Below are 13,521 nucleotides of genomic sequence, written 5' to 3' on the forward strand. Positions count from 1 at the left end.
TCTCTTTCTTTTACTGCATTCTTCCTACCCGAGAGACTGTCGGCCTGCATAGAGAGAGGAGTGGATTATCAATCAAACAATTTAAGTTTTAACCTCAGTTTTGCAACTAACTAATTTTGAAATATTTTTGATTTATTCTTTCAATGACTATTAATGGAGTGCTTAATAGAGGCACAGCATGTCCTGGTTGAGGGTTCAAGTGTTGGAATCAGAATGTCTGAGTTAGAAACTTGCTCTGCTACTTTTCAGCCATATAATCGTGGGTGAGTGACTTGACCACTCAGTTTTCTGATCACCAAATGGGGATAATAATCATATCTACCTCATAGGATATTGTAAGTATTAAATATACATAGAACACCTGTAAAAATCTTAGAACAGTGTGCCTGAAACTAGTTAATTTCTCAATGTTAGATGCTATTGCTTTACTGTTGATATTTGTTGTTACTCTCAAATGTCAGGCACTGTATCTGGTTCTGAGGAAATAATGTGGAGGGGGGAGGACAAGGTGTTTGTCCTTAGAGATCTTGCTTCTTTTAAGTGAAGGGACATTAAACAACTAGACACTAACATAAATACATAGTTACAAGTTATGATGAACACCATGAAGGAAATGAACAGGGTATGGTGTGAGGTCTAAGGAGTACCATGTATTTTTTTTTTTTTAAGATTTATTTATTTGAGAGAGAGCAAGAGAGAGAGTGCACGAGGCAGGGGGGAGAGGGAGAAGCAGACTCCCCGCTGAGCAGGGAGCCGGATGCAGGGCTTGATCCCAGGACCCCAGGATCATGACCGGAGCCAAAGGCAGACGATTAACTGACTGAGCCACCCAGGCACCCCTAAGGAGTACCATTCAGTATGAGACTTGAATAAACAGGAGGTCAAGTGGTGAGGAAGGGGTATATATACGTGAAGGACTATCCAGGAAGAGAGAAAGGCATGTGTAAAGGACCAAAGACAGGGACTGAAGGGCCTTTGTGGTTACCTGTGGACACTGAGGAGAAGAGGAGGCTGAGGTAGTGGGCAGGGTCCGAGCCATGCAGTGGAGTTTAAGAGTTTTCCTAAGGGCAAAGGAAAGCTACCGATGGCACTTGGTTTCCCTTCTGGCACACAGACTTCCCAAAACTAAAGTGAGAGGATTATTTGCTCTCAAGCCCCTTTAACACTGAAGAATGTAAGATTCTGTGATGACTAACAACAACAGCAAGGTGATTTCTGGGAAAAAGCAGAGAAAAAACAAAGAAGTAGAGGTAGGAAAGGAAAGAAAGAGGGAGATAGGGAGGTAATAAAGAAGGAAAGAAGCAGCTGACGAAAACTTCAGTGGAGACGTGGAGTCTGGAAATGAAATGTTAAATGCTCAGTGTAGACTTACAGACTCAGGACCTATTACATTCATGTGTGTGTAGGTGTGTTTGACTCATGCATGTGTGTGTATGTTCACTGATTTGGGAGGAACCCAAACTGGGGGGAGCCTTTCCATGGAAGACAAATAAGTCTAGTAGGCTGGAAGCACAGAGGGGGGAAAAATGCCATGTCAATCATCTTGGTTAAATGCATGATTACTGGATATAAAGATGCATGTGGAACAGCTCCTGCTGGAAAGCCGGTGTTCAGGAATTGAAATGCCTGCTGAGGCATGGTTCAGCAGCTCCTTTCAGGAGCCGCTCAGTGGAAATCAAACAGAATTACATTAGGAAAGGAGTGGCTGAGAAAGTACTCTCTGGAACAGAGAATTTTATTGGGAGAGGAAAAGAAAAAGGAATTTAGTCCAAAAAGGACTGACTCCAAGAATGCTAATTTGTTCAAGCCTTCCAGAGCCCAGAGGACCTTGAGCACTTCTTGCCTTAATATTCAGATGTGGTGTTGAAAAGAAGTATGCAAGGTAGTGAAAAGCAAAAAGAAATAAGTGTTCTTTGGGCCCTGATTTCTACTTTCCAGCTGAGTAAGGGTATAATTTAAAGATTTATGAAGGGGAAGCACACTGGTCCAATTCTACAAACACTTTATAATGGTAATACTGCCTTGGATGCTCAGAACTTGCAACTGATACAGGCACGTATAGTCATGTATCATATAAACCTTGCAGAAAATGCCGGCAACAATACTGGTTGAGTTACCTCAGTGCAATGAGAAGTAAAAGAAGCCCCGTACGGTTTATGAAAAGTTCTTTTCTGGTAAGGAAATAGCCACTAGCAATATGTCTTATTACCTTAACTACTTCCTGATTTGCCAATGGTTCAGTTGGCATATGCCTGATTTGAATTAATAACACCCATTTAATAGACATTTACAGTATGTTTTAGGTACTTATAGCACATCATCCCACTGAATCTTCACAGTGCATTCCGAGCTAGTCTAACATTCCCATTTTATACACAAGGAAACAGAGGCTCACACAGGCTAAGGAACATGTACAAGGATACAAGTTGCTGGAATTGCTATGCAGGTTCATGTTCCATTTGGGCCCCCATTTTCTTATCCATAAAATGAAGCTGGTTAATACCACCTTCAGATTCTCATGTTCCCAAAGCTCCCCCATGAAGACTGCAGATTCAGTAGGCTCACTGGTGTTTCTATTTTGTGTGCTTTTCATATCATGGGGCACTCTCTCCCCGTTCATTCTCAGCACTCCAGTGCACTCAAGGATTTTTGCCTATCACAACTTGTAGGAGTCATTCATACCTAACTTAGGTGAAAATGGCAGATAAGAGCAATAATTCCTTACTTTCCTGCATCTGGTGGTCAAGGACTCCCACACACTCCCATTTCAGCTCATCCCAACATCACTGGGAGGCAGACAAGGAAAGCATTCTCCCTAGTTTGCAGATGAGAAACTAAGACTCAGGGTGAGTGACTCCACCAAGGTCAAGGTCAAATAATGAGTTAAAAGCAGAGTCATGACTGCAGGCTCGCATCTCTTGAGATCCGGTCTGGCATCTCTTCTGGAAAAGCACACTGCTTCCCTCAGTTACAGGCTCCACGGCCCAGCAGGAAGCAAAAATGAACAAATGGGCAGATGAGAAAACACTGTTCCCCCTGCCAATGCTCACACAGCTTCAGCCAAACTTTGTCAAGTGAAAAGCAGGTCCAGATCTTTCTATTTTTCTTTTTTAAAGAATCTAAGGATCTGAATTTTTATGGGCAATCCTATGATTTTTTAAAAGCTACCTAATGCTTTTATTTTAAATATCTGTGAGACCCATCACACATCTGTAAGTTGGAGTCACCACTGGGTAATCAGTTTTCCACCTCTGCCTTACACTGAAGAAATGACAGAGAATTTGATTATGGTTGCAGAGATGTCTAGCTGAAAGCCCTTTTAGCCATAGGAATGCCCACTGCTTGGGAGAGCCAAACCTCAATCAACCAAATCCCAAAAACAGTGGAGATTTTGAGTCCTAAGCAAAGGAGGGTCAGACAGAGATACTCCAAATCCCCAATATAACCCCCTCATCTAGCCAAGAAAGAAAAAGTCTCATGAAGATAGCTTGTTTAGAACTCGAAATGAAAGAGTGCAGAACAGAGATAAGAAACCACGGCTCTGAGAGACGTAATATAAACATGCTAAATATTGTATATAATTACACTAATAAAAGCAAATTTAGTTATGAAAAGCAGTTTTTATTTGAGTTATTCCATGTGCCAGTCATTATTCTACGTACTTTTTATGCGGTATTTTTAAAATCCTTACAACAACACTTTGAGGTGAACGTCACTGTTATTTCTATTTTACAGATAGGGAAATCACAACACAGAGAAATGAAATAACTTGCCCAAGGTCACAACTTCCTGATATATCAAATTGGGATTAGAATGCTGGCAGCCCGGCTCTGAAGTCTACACTCTCTACCACAGTTAGAGAAAGCACCTTCTCCCTGAAGGCAGAGATTATTTTGCATACAGTACAAATTTTTCACTGAGTTAGACTGAGTAAAGGATGGGAGTTCACTTTGTAAATAAGACCACACATTTCTAGTCTTCCACAGGGAACCTGGAAATCTTTGTAGGCTTTTCTTCGATGTCAGTGACACTCTTTTTTTTTTTTTTTTTTAAGATTTTATTTATTTGTCAGAGAGAGATTGAGAGCACAAGGAGGGGGAGTGGCAGGCAGACAGGGAGCAGCAGGCTTCCTGCAGAGCAAGGAGCTCAATGTGGGACTCCACCCCAGGATCCTGGGATCATGACCTGATGCTTAACCAACTGAACCACCCAGGTGTCCCTGTCTTTCCCTTCTTATTTTATCTACTTATCTACGTTCTTTATGGATAATGATGTACTATATGCTGGCTATCTGAACATAATAATAAATAATAATTAAAATAAAATAAAATAAATAAAAGTGCCAGTGACACTCTTGATGAAGTCTGTTCTAAAACATCTAGTCCCTGAGCAGATAGATTTCCTGATTGCTGACAGGGAGAGCTGAACATTCTACCTCATCTTTTGTGGTTTTGTTTTCACCCTACTTTGCACCCTAGAGGGCATTAACACTCTTGATACTGCCAGCTGCTCTGGAAGCGGACGCCACACCCAAGGGAGATATATACCATCTGTTTCTAATTCATCCTGTCTTCAGTCTTCCATTCAATACTCTCTTGGACTCACATCATGACTGTGCTAGACACCAGCTCTCAGTGCAATCTGGCAAGTCTGTCCTCTCAGGGCAGCCCTGGGCCCATTAGGCATTCCAGATCTTTCAAATACATGGAGAGTAGAATGATCACCCTATAATAACTTTAGGAGCTCCCCCCCCCTTTTTTAACCCCTAGCTTAATGTACCAATTATATAATGTCATATATAGAAGAAATAAGCCCAGGAAGGTCAAGTAGTACCTTATTGGAATGTTATCTTCCCTTGCGCTTTAGAAAGGACTTAAGGAAAGAGTCTCAATCCCAAATGCCAACAGCAACTAGATTAATGTAAATGAAAAGTGACCCAGCTGGACACTATGGTGAGTGGGAGAACGCATGCCCCATCTAAAGGGGGGAAACCATGGCTCAACTCCAGCCTATTATAGATATATCTGTTAATTTTTCAAGAGAAAGCACGGGACTTCCATTTGTGTTAATGACTATGTAATTTGGACCAATGCTTCCAATGAGGACAACTAGAAAAGCTGGACAAAATACTTAAAAATCTTCTTGAAGATGTAGATGAGCTAATAAGAAAGTGAAGAATTACAGAGCCAGGATCTAGGGCTGGAGGAAAGCCAGGCAGGTAAGCTTTGTGTTTGGAACTACTTTTTCCCTAGAGACATTTACCAGTTCTAGAGAAAGCAGCTAAACTAAGAGGAGGCAGAAATAAGAAGCTGGAGTTTAGAGTTCAGGACCAAAAAGTGGTGGCAGTGGAAAGAGACTGTGAAACAATCACTTTTGGTTGGGACCCAGAAGAGCTGTTCAACAAGAGAGTCAAAATGAACTGGAAAGAGACAGTTGCTAGTAGGGACTGTAGTGTAGCTTCAAATCATCTCAATCTCTGGAACTGGATTAAAATGATAATGGATTGCTTGTATAAGAAGGCAAATATATATTGATTAGGAAAAAAGATAACATTACCCTAGTCCTCAAGTTATTTCTACAGAAAATTCTGCAAATATAATGTCCAGCACACAATAAAAAAATAATCAGGTATACCAGAAGATAAAACAACATAAATAAAAATTAACAGAAAAGAGAAAATAGGGACAGATCCATAGGGACTCAGGATATTAGAGTAAACAGACATATATTTTATAATCAACCACGCTTACTATCTTTTTGGAGATAAAATACAAGATTGATAATTTCAGCAGACTACTGGAAAAGATTTAAAATAATCAAGAGGAAATTCCAAATCTGAAAAGGACAGAGACTGACATCAAGAATTTAATACACATAATGACAGACTGGATGCAGCTTAAAAGAGAATTTGTAAACTTCAAAATATATCAAAAGAAAATGACAGGACTAAAGCACAGAAAGAGAAAATGATGAAAAATACAGAAAATAGCATGAAAGATACGTGGCTAGAGTGACAAGCCCTAACATATAAATAGAACGTCACCAGGAGAAAACTACAAGGAAGATATAGAAATAATGTCTGAAGGGCCATTGGTAAGAGCTTTCAAACTTGATAAAAGACATCAAGACACAAAATCAAAAGGCCCACCCAATGTACCCAAAGCCTGTTAATTAAAAGAAATCACACTTAGGTACAATACAGTAAAAATTTTGAAAATCAGAGACAGAGATTCTTAAAAGGATCCATAGTGAAGAAGGGGTGGGCGACAGATTACTGTGAAACAATCAACAATCTGACTCTTCCCAAGAAACACCTGAATTATATCTTTAAAGCGCCAAAAGAAAATAACTACAAATATATACTATAGCTAACATAAACTTTTTTCAAGAGAGAATGTGAAAAAAGACATTTTCATACAAATAAAAGGAAAAATATTTCTCAACAACAGACTCACACTAGTGGAAATACTAAAAGATATTTTTCATGGAGAATGAAAATTATTATAGATGAAAACTTAGAGATACAGAATGGAATGAAAAGTAAAAATTATAAATATATGGATAAGTATAAATAAATGCAGACTGAATAGAATGGCAACAATAATACATTGTGGAGTTTAAAAGTACAAAAAATATGCAGCAATGACGGCATGCACATTGGGAGGAAAATAAATAAAGCTAAAATGTTCTAAGGTCTTCGCACTCTCTGGGAGGTATGTATAAGTGCCAATACACAATAACTTAACTTATGTGATAAGTAAAGAAAGAATGTTGCAAGTGCTAATGTAACCACAAGAATATTTAAAGGGTATCTAATTCCCAAGTTAATAGAGGAGTAAAAAGTGAAAAAATTTTAAAAATCAGTAAATCTGAAAGAAGGCAAGAAATGAATGGTGCAGTTAAACCTATCTTTAGAGGGGAATCTATGGTTTTAAAAATGCATGTATTAGAAAATAAGAAAAGCTGTAAAAAATAATCACTAGCTAAGTATCCATTTCAAGAAGTTAGAAAAAACCCTGTGAACTAAACACAAGAAAATAATGAAAAAAAAAAAAGTAGAACAAAGTCAAAACCAACCCCGAAAGAATCTTAGAGAAAGTATGACAGTGAGCAAGTTAAGTCAGTAATATAAAAGGTAACATCACTACAAATCCAACAGACATGAAAGAAATAATATTATGAGCAAATCTGTGACAAGGTATTTGAAAATACGACAAATTCCTAACATAAATTACCAAAATTGCCACAAGAAGAATAACTTAATTCACTAGGGTTGCAGCTATTGAAGACATTTTTTAAAGCTTTACACAAGACAACTCTGGGCCCAGGTTACCTCACTTCTGAGTTCTATAAAATACTTGAAGAATAAATAACACCTACCTTACACAAATGCTTTGAGAAACTGGGAAAAGGGAGTACTCCCTTACTTTTCTGAGGTCAGTATAACCTTGATACCAGATCAAATAACGACATTGTAAGAAAAGAAAATTATAAGCACTTCATTTCATAATCAAGATGAAAATCTTTTTTTTTCAAGTTTTTATTTAAATTCCAGTTAGTTAAAATACAGTGTGATATTAGTTTCAGGTGTATAATACAGTGATTCAGCACTTCCATACAGCACTCAGTGCTCATCACAAGTGTCCCCCTTAACCCTCATCATCTATTTCATCCATGCCCCCACCCCCTCCCCTCTGGTAACCATCAGTTTGTTCTCTATAGTTAGGAGCCTATTTCTTGGTTTGCCTCTCTCTCTCTTTTCTCTCTTTGCTCATTTGTTTTGTTTCTTAAATTCCACATATGAGTGAAATCATATGGTATTTATTTTACTCTGACTGACTTATTTCACTTAGCATAATACTCTCTAGTTCCATCCACATTGTTGCAAATCAAGATGAAAATTCTTAAGCAAAATATTAGTAAACAGGCTACAAGAGATAACAACATGACCAATTTGGCAAGGAAAAAATAATGCTGTCATTATTCACAGCTGACATGACTGTATTCATAGAAAACCCCAAAAGACTACAGGAAAACACTAGAATTGCTCAATGAACATAGCAATGTCACTGGACATGAAATTAATATAAAAGAAATCATTCTATTTCAAAATGCCAGCAACAAACACTTATAATATTTTTAAAGATACTGTTTATAACATCAAAAAACAATAAATACCTAGAAAATAAATCTAACAAAAGATGTGCAAGATCCCTATACTAAAAACTACAAAACATTACTGAAAGAAATATAAGAAGATCTAAATAAATAGAGCAATATATTATGTTCCCAGATTGAGAGACTTGATGTTTAAAGACACCAATTCTCCTAAACTCATATGTAAGATAAATGCCAACCCAGTTAAATGTCATCCCTCTTGTTTATTCATAATTCAACATGTTGATTCTAAAATTTACATAAAAATGTAAAGACCTAATAACAGGTCCAAAACAATTTTGAAGAAAAGGTGGAAAGACTCGCTGTCCCTGGTATCAAGATAGGTAAAATCCGAGACCTAAGACACATAAACAGACCAGTGGAATAGAAAAGAAAGACTAGAAACAGAACCACATATACTTAGTCATTTGATTTATGACAAAGGAGCCATTTAAGTTCAGTGAAGAAAGAATGACCTTTTCAATAAATGATGCTATCAGTTGGATATCTATATGGAAAAATTGATTCTAGATCCCTATATCACACTATACACAAAAATCAATTCCAGGTGGATTGTTAATGTAAATGGGAAAACATAAAGTCACCAGAACATAACACAGGGAAGTATCTCTATGACCTAAATGTAAGAAAAGTCTTCTTAAACAGGATATAAAACTATCTGTAAAAGAAAAAAAAAAACAAACAAATCTGATAAATTTAACTGCATTAAAATGAACAATTTTTGGTCTATACATCAGGAGATACTGTCAAGAGAGTGAAAATATAAGCTAAAGAAAGGAAGATATTTGTAATATAAATACTTGACCAAGGACTTAGGTCTGGAACACTGAGAAACCAATAAGAAAAACACAGATAACCTAGAAGGAAAATGGACAAAAGGCATGAACTATTATTGCTTTCAAAAGCATATCAACATTTCAGTATGAAATGAAGCTAAACCTCACAAATAATCTTGAGAAAAACAAATTAAAATCACAATGAGTTATCACTACACCCCCACCACAAGGGCTAAAATTAAAATAATTGACAATCCCAAGCATTTGAGAGAATTTGGAGCAATGAGAACTGTCACATACTGATGGTGGGAGTGTAAATTGGTACAGCCACTTTGGAAACTATTTGGCAGTATCTATTAAAACTGAACATTCTCATACCCTTCCTAGGTTTACATCCAACAGAAATACGTGCACATGTGCACCAAGAGACATATACAAGAATATTTATAGACTGATTATTCAAAAGTGTAAAGAGCCCAAATGTCCATCAACAGTAGAATTATGGATGCATTGTGACACATTCATACAATAGAATCCTATACAGAAATGAAAATGAGTAAAATATACCCATATGCAATACCATGGATGAATTCTGTAAGTGTAACACTGAGCAAAGGAAAATAGATACACATACGGAAAATCATACTTGATTTATATAAACCTTTATATAAATTTCAAAAAGTAGGCAAAATTAAACTCTGACATTTAGGAATGCATGCTTAGGTGGTAAATCTATAAAGGAAAACAAAGATGTTCTAAGAGTCAATAGAGAGTCTCTTTGGAGGGACAGGGGTAAGAGGAAGCTGCTGGAGGGCTGGCAACATTCTATTTATTAACCTGGATGGTGGTTGCTTGGGTGTTAATTTTGTAAAAAATCATTGAGCTTTGATTTGAGTTTTGCTTTGAGTATGCATGTTAGACTTCATAATTTAGGAAAGTTAAAAATGAGAGAGAAGCCGGAAACCCAGATTTTCAAATGAAATACCTGGATTTTCAGGTAGTTAACAGCTAATTTTTAAAAACTTAGAAATCTTTGTGGGCCACACACATTTCATCTGTGAGCTGCCATTCCGTAACTTCTGAAGGTAACTCCTCTGCTTGATTAGGAAGTCATGAGCACCAGGCTTGGTTCTATTCTGGTGTAACAGCTTGAGAAAGTTAGAGGCCACCAACTTAATTTGCATGCAGAGAACTAAAACTATTGCCCAAGTAACACATCAAATTTTATTTCTCACACCCCTTTCTTTTGTTCCCTCTCTCTCTCTCCTTTCCCCCTGCCTTCTCATGGTTAGCAGAAGGGACTCTTTCTGCCAGGTGATTAAAAAAAAAAAAAAGAGTAAGAGCATTACTCTTCATGGAGAGCTTGCTACATATCTAACCCTGTACTAAACTCTCTGCATACCATTTAAACATCCCTGTGACTGGAGAATTACTAGACTTCTCTTCCAGATGAGATGCTGGGGCTCAAGAACACAGCTAACCAGTGGCAAATGGCATGGACTGGATTCTCGGTCAGACCTGTCCATTGCTAACCATGACCCCGTACTTTCAAGGCCAACAGTCCTAATGTGAGATATAAAGACATCCTTCTAGGGTGTCCTGCAATCTGTAAAGCAGAGACATAGGCATTTGCATATTCAACATGAAAATGGGCCCCAGCTGCTTAAGCCCTCACTACCTTGAGCAGTCCATAAAGATAGCTGATTGTGACAATCTGTTGATCCTCCCAGTTTCTGAGACCCTTGGCGCAAGCTCATTACAATTAAACAAAGCCCAGACCAATATCCAGGACAGTTCCCCAGCCTGAACACAAGGACACACACAGAGAGAAAGGGAATTGTAGACATCAAGGACTGAAGAGCCATAATTGTTACCTGACCAAGGATAATACTTGCCAGATAGGGAATGTTCAAGAAATTCAGAAAATTAAAACACTTAAGCCTTGGGCAATACTACTAGAGAGGGTCTGGTCCCACTTCTCCATCATCCAATATGGGAATTGAGGTCTGGGGCAGTATGAAATGCTGTGAAAGTGGGAAGAGTCTCACTCTGCACATGAACATTGCTGGTGATGATGGCTTTGCTGTCTGTCAAATGGGAGTGTTAGAATAGAATTTAAGGAATTTAAGCTTTGTAGTCTCTCCTTTAAAATAAATCTTAATTGCAATCCCACTACAAAACAGATGATAATGGAGTGCATGGTCCTGTAGTGAGAAGGGCAGGGCAAATTTGTCTCTTTGTTCCTCCTTCCCCCTAGAGCAGCCCTAGAGGCAGCTCCTGGACCAAGACCTGGCACATGATAGGTTCATGATGAATATTTGAGGAATAAACTGTGAGTTCTTTGTTCCTGGAGAGCATAATTTAAGACAACGTGGAGCAGGGTGCTCTAAGGTCCCTTCCGACCCTAAAAACTCCAGTCATCTAAGGGACTTGCCTGCGATCATCCTGTGAATAAGGTAGGAGCTGAGCTCAGTGGCAAACTGGCTCCCCCATCTGGCATTCCAGGGTCACAGGATTTGCTCTTGGGTCCCTTGGCCATGTGCTCCTTTACTTATGAGTTCTTTAGTTGAAGCCCCAGCTCTCCAGTGCTATCTGGAGAGGCGTTTTGGGCTGTCATCCCATTTTTTAAGAAAAACTCTGATTTGATTTTCACCTTTGCCTTAGACATGTACCCTGTAACAGGAAACACACACAAGGGTAAATGAAACTTAATCCCAAGCCTTTCATGTCCCAGTGGAAGGTCAGGAACCAAAGATGCTTTGATCTTTAGCAGAATCATGAAATAGCAGGCCTGGGGGATATATAAAAGCCATTTTAGTATGGTATCACTGTGAAGAGTGTGGGCTCCAGCATACTTTTCTGCAAACAAAAAGTGAAAAAAATAAGAGGGCGGGCAGGCTTGGTTCAGATCTTAACTCTATTACTTATTAGCTATAGAATCTTTGGCACAACTCCAAACTCTTTGGGCTTCAGGTTTTCTGTTTGTAAAGCGTGGATAACAGCAAGCCTTACCTCATGGAGACATAGCAGGAAAAGCATGTAAGGTGTTAAATACAGAGCCTGGCACCCAGCTTATGCTCCGTGTTAGGTATTATCGTCATTCTGACCACCACTGATGAATGAATTCTCTTGTGACAATATCCCTGCCAAATGGTCCTCTGCTTGAATACTTCTAGGAGTAGAGAACTCAATGCCTCCAGGGGAATGAGCTTTATCCCCAAGTATCTGATCGGCTTAGACCTGGCACTTCCTCATAAGACAGGGAAGTCCCTGAAGGCCAAGATGAAGATGTTGCACGTGGGACTCCAGGGGGCCATGCCAGCTGATAGTCACGGCTACAGTTAAACTTGAAATAAACAGAAGTCTTCACCTTTCAGGTCTGTCAGGTTGGCAGTCTTTGTGCAAAGTTCACCTTAACCCAAATTCTTAGGATGCTAGACATAGAGAAACTTTGAAATAAATTATTAGCAGCAAGGTTTCAAGGTGGCAGACATCTATCTGCTTCCTTTCCTGGTTTCCCCTCAGCCCCTAACCTGGCAAGGAACAGACAGGTACTTCTCTTTGGTCCCAACTGGGTGCTCATTTTTCAGTCCAAGATGTGAGACCATCATTCTCTGTGAATGCATGCCCCTTGGGGAAATGGTCTGAAATTCCCTATGTCTCCTTTGGCTTCCCATGGTGAAAAACCTGGCAGACATAGTGCATTCTTTCCTAAAGAAATTCTGGATCAGAAAGCATCTCTCTTGTCCTCCTGTTTGGAAACCTACCCCTACAATCTCCATATTTTCATTACCAAACAGGAGGAGATGGTTCACACCACAGACTACCTGTGACCAGCCCTATTTGGCATCCAAGGCACTCAGTACCTTTGCCCCCCTTATCTAGCTAACTTCATCTCCCTGCACAGACTCTTTGGTCAAGTTAGTAGTCTTCCCCATTTTCCCCTGGGACTCCACATGCCTCAGGACTCTGATCCATGATATTTCTCAGGCACAGAGTCTCCCTCTTCTCTCCTTTCACTTACTTCAAAGCCTCACTTTCTCTGGACCTTTACCTATGATCTTGACCCTTCCTGACCACCCAGAATCTATCTCTATGTTATAGAACCAGTCATTCTAGCTTTCTGGATTGGAGACAAACTCACTGGCAGACTTGCACCATTCTCCAACAATTTCATGAGTATTGTCCACCTGCAAAACTATAGTATTTTAGGACAAATATTGTGACTTACACTTCTTTCAGACTTCCAAAAGTACCTAGCCTAGTAGAGGCTCAATGAATTTTTCTGGACAGAATAATCTAGTTGAGGTGATAAAAAGTATTAAACTAGAATTAGCAATAGACTTCATTAGCTTTTGTCTGAAAGAAGGGAATTATATAAAATCAATAGCTCCACTCTGTTGAACCCTGATGAAACCTACACTATGTAATGGCAGTCATCACGGTTTGACCTTCACTTAATTTCGTTAAGGTACTGTAGGACAGATAGGCAACTCTGTGTGATCTTCAGTGGACCCCACCATAAACCCAGGAGTACAATAAATATTTATTGAAGGAAGACAAGGAG

The 13,521-nt window shown here is 38.9% G+C and overlaps 1 protein-coding gene across 2 annotated transcripts in view; it reads right to left on the minus strand.

Annotated features, from left to right (window-relative positions):
* GRIA1 (glutamate ionotropic receptor AMPA type subunit 1) overlaps positions 1–13,521 on the minus strand; it is a 312,889-nt gene that overhangs the window by 192,700 nt on the left and 106,668 nt on the right. The window lies entirely within an intron of this gene.

This window comes from Ailuropoda melanoleuca, chromosome 3, assembly GCF_002007445.2.
Source record: "Ailuropoda melanoleuca isolate Jingjing chromosome 3, ASM200744v2, whole genome shotgun sequence".
NCBI lineage: Eukaryota > Metazoa > Chordata > Mammalia > Carnivora > Ursidae > Ailuropoda > Ailuropoda melanoleuca.